The 6,000-nt window shown below is 45.8% G+C and overlaps 1 long non-coding RNA gene across 1 annotated transcript in view; it reads left to right on the plus strand.

Moving 5' to 3' along the window:
* LOC109293965 overlaps positions 1-6,000 on the plus strand; it is a 112,654-nt gene that overhangs the window by 25,647 nt on the left and 81,007 nt on the right. Inside the window, exon 3 of the long non-coding RNA XR_002096431.1 lies at positions 5,891-5,901. This is a non-coding gene — a long non-coding RNA (uncharacterized LOC109293965). The remainder of the gene's footprint in view (positions 1-5,890; positions 5,902-6,000) is intronic.

Raw genomic sequence — 6,000 nt, forward strand, 5'->3', positions numbered from 1 at the left:
TGGTCACAAGTGATTTGGCCCAGATCCCACAGGAAGTCTGTCCCAGAACCAGTGATGGAACCTAATTCTGACGAGTCCCTGTTCACAGTCACATAACAATCCTTCCTCTTACATACACTGTCAGAAAGAGTGCCTGCCCCTGCTGATGTTCTAGTTTTGACAGAAGATGCAACAAATTGGCATAACTAATAAAGTGCTGTATGTGGTAAGGAGAGCCATTCCCCTCTGTGCTTTCACCGAGGCATCAGTGATGGTAAATGAGGAGTCCATGGGCTGCAGTCATATTTGGCCCCTATTTCACCTTTAGTCCAGATCCCCTACATGTAATTTTTTTCAGCCCATTTTTTTAGGATGAATCCCAGGCTGGAAGAGAATGGTCCCTGAATGGTGGTGAGAAGGGTCCTTCCCAGTTTACATAGATGCCCCTTTTCCCCAGTTTTCCCAGTTTCTTGCTGTTATTTAGCGTCTGTGCTGCAGTAGCACCCAAAAGCTCTAAGGTGCCAATGTATGTCATTTCTTTGTGAGACTGGATTCTGCAACAAAAGGCAGAGAGCATCTTCAGAAATTGCTTCCAGCAAAATTTAGGAAAAACCACTAATTGCAATTCAGAAAATGCCTCCTTTGTTGTGCTCAGGCATTCACTAGCATTCAGTGGTGCCCTGGCTCCTGGCTTTGCCGCACTGCCTATTCCCAGGAAGGCAGCACATGAATTGTTAAACATGAATTTGGACCAAAAGTGTTCAAAAACAGAACAATGGCTTTTCTTTCTCAAGCCGTGAAAAATGTGCTCTTTTAAGAATCAATAAATCTGTATGCAAATGTGCTGTTCATGAATAATGCATGCTTCTAAGTAAAGTGAAACAGTATAGTGGTGTGATTATGCAGTTGTTTTAAATAAGCAAAATTAGTTGTTAATGAGACCCCTATGCATATTTAGGAAAGCTGAATAATTTATTAAGAACTGAGAAGTGACGACTAGAGAAGTAAGGTGAGATGTAAGCAGCCTATGTGAGGCTGACTGTGTCATTGTGCTTGGGGGAGGAGAGCTAGTAAATTAACCCTTTTATGCATAAAGCAGAACTGAAGTACATGGCTCTATGAAGCAGCTCTGGAGAAAGGACAGGAGATGTCCTGGATACAGAGGCAGGCTTTAGTGGTGCCAGAATGGGTACTTGGGATACTCTTTAAGTGGCATCCAGAGTGCTCTACAGCCCCAGAATCCTGCTGCTCAGAAACACCCCATTCATTTACCTTTATAATGAATCACATTTCTGACATGGAAAAGTGCTTTAAGTGTGCAAAGAAGAAAAATCATATATGTTGGGTAATGGGGTCAGTGTTCCTGAGCTGGAGACTATGGGGTAAAAGCAACAAGTACAGACAATAAATTTATTTAGCTATTTATCTGTTGCTCTCTCCCCAAAATCCCTCTTAGGAACTTTACCTAATAAAAGCTAATTACTCCTACTTCAGCTGCCATGCACCCCACTTCATTTGTTTGCTGAAGAAGGCTTTTCACAGGCCTCGGTTTGCACTGAGGTGGAACAGAGAACCCCCAATGTCCCAGTGGAGAACAATTACTGGTACACGTACAGGGAAAGCTGTGTGGTCTAACACAGCTGGCTTACTCTGCTGGCTGCCATGGGAGTGAAGAGGTTTGGCCCTGGCTCTTCCCTTCTCTCCATTTCCTTTAGAAGTGATTTGCTAGCAGTGAGCAAGGCCTGAATTTAGTACCACTGAGACCCTACTTGTAGCATAACTCCATACAGAGGCACAGGTAGGAAGCTCTTTTGCTCGTTTTTCTGTACCTGCACATCTGTGCAATATGCCCCAAACTAATGCAATGTTATTGCAGAAAGGAGCACCAGCACCTTCTACTTCTCCCACCAGACTCAAGAACTAGATTGGATACTCCTGAGCATCAGAGCACCTTATCTATTGACTCTTTATATCAATGATTCTCAGCTACAGGCACTGGTATCTGTGGGTGCTGAGATCCTTTTAAGGGTGCCACAGGGAGGTGCTTAAAATTAGCACTGTTAACTATTCAGACACCTACAAATGAATCACAAGTTAAACCTAGAGGTTTCAAATAGGAATCCATAGTACACATTCTAACCTGTTGTGGTCTTTTTGAATTCTCTGCAACACAAGAATTATTCTAGTGTTTTATAGTAGAAAATAAGTGAAAGCTAAAAGCTGGCATTTTCCAAGGGGTTCCTTGAGTCTAGAAGGCTAGGGACAGACATTACACATAAACTGGTTTAAGTGATCAGAAACTGGTTTAAACCTGTAACAGAACAAATGCTCCCGCACCTGGGGAGAGGGAACCAGCATTATGGTTATAGGTTAGGGGCTGACCCTCTCAGCAGCACAGAGGCAGAGAGGGATCTTAGAGTCAGGATTGACTCCAGGATGAATATGAGTCGCCAATGCGATGAAGCAATAGGCAGAGCCAACCGCACCCTGTCATACATCAACAGGGGCATCACTAACAGGTCCAGAGAGGTCTTGCTCCCCCTCTATGCGGCACTGGTCAGGCTGCAGCTGGAGTCCTGTGTCCAGTTCTGGGCGCCGCACTTCAAGGAGGATGTGGAGAACCTGGAGAGGGCCCAGAGGAGGCCACTTGTATGGTTGAAGGCCTCTGTGGCCAGCCCTATGAGAAAAGGCTGAGGGACCTGAATCGCTTCAGTCTCTGCAAGAGGAGGCTGAGGGGGGATCTTGTGGCTGCCTACCTTATCAGGGGCCAGCAGCAGGGACTTGGGGAAAGTCTGTTCACCAGGCCCCCCCCTGGAGTCACCAGGAACAATGGCCACAAGCTGAGGGAGGATAGGTTTAGGTTAGATATTAGGAAGAACTACTTCACTGTAAGGGTGGCCAGAGCCTGGAATAGGCTTCCCAGAGAGGTGGTGCTCTCACCTTCCCTGGAGATCTTCAAGAGGAGACTGGACAGGCACCTGGCTGAGGTCTTATGACCCCTGCCACCCCCAGTGCTCCTTCCTGCCCATGGCGGGGGGTCAGACTCGATGATCTGTCTAGGTCCCTTCCCACTCATTGATTCGATGATTCTATGTGCCAGGTTATACAATCTGGAGATACTCCTTGTCAGAAAAGTGCTATCTTTGCTATGCTATAATGGCACTTAGCACATGTTTACTGTTTGAATGCTTGGGAGATAGTATTTTTAGTGTAGTTAATGTATCCTAAGTGTAATGCACAACAAGGCCGTCAAGTAACTAGGGCCAGGAAGCAGCAATTTGGCTTTCCTGTTGCCTGAGCCCCTGACACTGGCTCTAGTCCAAAAAGTGCTTAGGCTTCCTTCTCCTTGCACAGATGGCAGTGGTAGTAGGTCTTGGGTACAGTCTAGGTGCTGCTCTGATCACAAGCACTTCTTGAAGTTCCAGCTGTGTTTTGCCCCAGGGTGCCCTGGATCAGAATGAGCCAATCAGAGAATAAGTGCTCACTTGGGAACTTGGTTATTATTCTAATGGACATTTAGGGTTATGCTAATGGACATCAATTTTAATGACTGCCTTTGCCATCCATCCTTTAATTACAAATGCAAAGAGAAGAGCAGAGGGAGCACTGCACAGCTCAAATGTCTGCACTTGTGCATTCAGTACAGGCTCGCATGTCTCTATCTGCTGGGGCAGTGGCATGGAAAATGTCTACTCCACTCTCCTGCTGACACCATGATTTCTCCAGTGGAGGGACTTATTCTGCAGGATTAGTACAGCTTCCAGCCTGAGGGCCTCAAGAACACAGTGTCACATCAGGCCTGAATCCCCCAGTCCTTCAAAAGCCATAGCTTCACCAGGATAGGGGCCTGTGGTCTAGAACAGTAGTTCTCAACCAGGGTGCTGCAGCACTCTGGGTGCATAAAGATCCTTTCAAGGGTGCCCAGGAGGTCCATGCAATGTTAGCACTGTTTGATATGCAAACATGATACATATGATAAACCCAGAGATTTCAAATAGGAATCTCCAGTGTTAAAAACATACTGGTGTGATATTTCTGAGTTCTTTGCAATGGAAGAACTGCTCCATTATTTTTCTGTAAGCAAAAAAAAAGTTAAAATTAAGAGCTAGCATTTTCTGAGGGGTGCCTTGAGACTGCTGAAGAGTGCTTCAAGTCTGAAAAAGCTGAGAACTACTGGTCTAGAAACACAGAATCATAGAAAAATAGGGCTGGAAGAGACCTCATGAGACCATGAGATCATCTATTCCAGTCCTGCTGCTAAAGGCGGGATCATCCCTACTCAAACCATCCCATGCAGATTCTTGTTTAACTTATTCTTAAAACTGCACAAACAGCCCTGACACATAGCTGCAAAGCATATTGCCCCCAAACACCAAAAATATCCTAACCTGCTACAAGTAAAGCAAGGGGACAAGGGCACTGCCAACATCCTACCACTGCAAGTCTTGTTAGAATCCACTTGAGAAACCCAAGGAAGACTGCCAGGAATCCCAGTTCAGAGGAAGAAAAAAATCTCGACAGTGCATGCTGACCTGACTGTGGGGCAAAATTTCTTCCTGATCTCAAATGTGGTGACTGGTTTGACCCTGAGCAGAGGGCCCAAAACCTCTAACTAGGAACCTCTGGGTTTTAGTCCTAGCAGGAGCATTAGCATGCCCTGGTCAAAAGTTTCAACTTTGGCTGCAGTCAACATCCAATACAGCCCTCCCTGCCCCTCCCAAAAAAATAACCCCCCCCAAAACCCCCAAAGAAACCCAAAAGCCCTGATACCTGTAGGAACAAGAGGGGAAAAAAATCCCCCCCTCTCCATGTGGTAAACAGAACAGCCCAGAGACATGGGATACACTAAACACCCTGCATTCTGCTCTACAACTAGGGGACTTCAAATGTAACTCCACATCTCAAACCCACTAACTAGAAAGCCAAAACTACACTTTTGGGCATCCTAACCTCCCCATAAACATATTTAATATTCCTTTAATATTCTTTCATAACTAAGCTAGTTCGGGAGCTCCTCTTTGTTTTCCTGCTAAACATGGTTCTCTCCAATATCTGTCTGCTCTGGGCTGCAGATCTCCCGGCAATCTGTGAGTGTACTGGGGGGCTCCCAGGCTTTCAATTGTTGCTCTTTGCAGTGTACTCCAGCCATAGCTACTCCTAGATCAGCCCTGGCCAATGGTTACCCTACCTCCAACGAAGCAGATTCCACAGCTTTTCTAGACAGTCTATTCCACTGCCTCTCTATTGTAACACCAATGAAGTTTTCCCTGGTATCCAATTTAAACTTACTTTGCTGCAATTTCAAGCTATTGGTCCATGTCCTGCTCTCTACAGCAAGGGAGAAAAGGTGTTCTCCCTCTTCTTTATTGCAGCCCTCCACATATTCGAAGACTGCTGTCACGTACCCTCTTATTTTCCTTTTCTGCAAGCTGAACATCTGCAGCGTAGGGATGCACCATGGATTTGTAGAGTGCAGGGTTCTCAACCCCTGGTCCAGAGACCGGATCCGGCTTGGAAAGCTCTGTCATCCATCCCACAGGGCTCACCAAGGGTGTGATAATTTGGTGATGAGAGAGCAGTGGCAGCTTTAATTGCCACTTCCCAGCTGCCAAATTTATGGACCAGTAAGAACCTCTGCAGGTAAAAAGCACGGCCCTGCATGCTAGACTGGGTGGTATGGGGCCCAGATCTGGCCCACTGACTAGCCCTGCACCACTCATCAAGCCCAACAGAGCCAAAAGATTGAACACCACTGGGGTGGTGGCATGAGGATGTTTCATTTTGTTTTCAGATCTCTTTTTAATGATGTCCAACACTTCATTATTTTTTTGGTCACTGCTCACATGAAACTGCTTTTAGAGAATGGGTCTATAATGTTACAACTCAGGAAAAAGACCTTGGAGTTAATTAGTTCAAAACTCAGTACTTTGTACATAGAATTGAGGTGATTTTTCCTGAGGCTCATATGGGGTGAGGCTGAAATACGTCAGTATATTCAGAAATGGTGTAACTGGGGCAGGG

This window comes from Gavialis gangeticus, unplaced genomic scaffold (assembly GCF_001723915.1).
Source record: "Gavialis gangeticus isolate Ggan-Ray unplaced genomic scaffold, GavGan_comp1, whole genome shotgun sequence".
In the NCBI taxonomy this organism is placed as follows: Eukaryota; Metazoa; Chordata; order Crocodylia; family Gavialidae; genus Gavialis; species Gavialis gangeticus.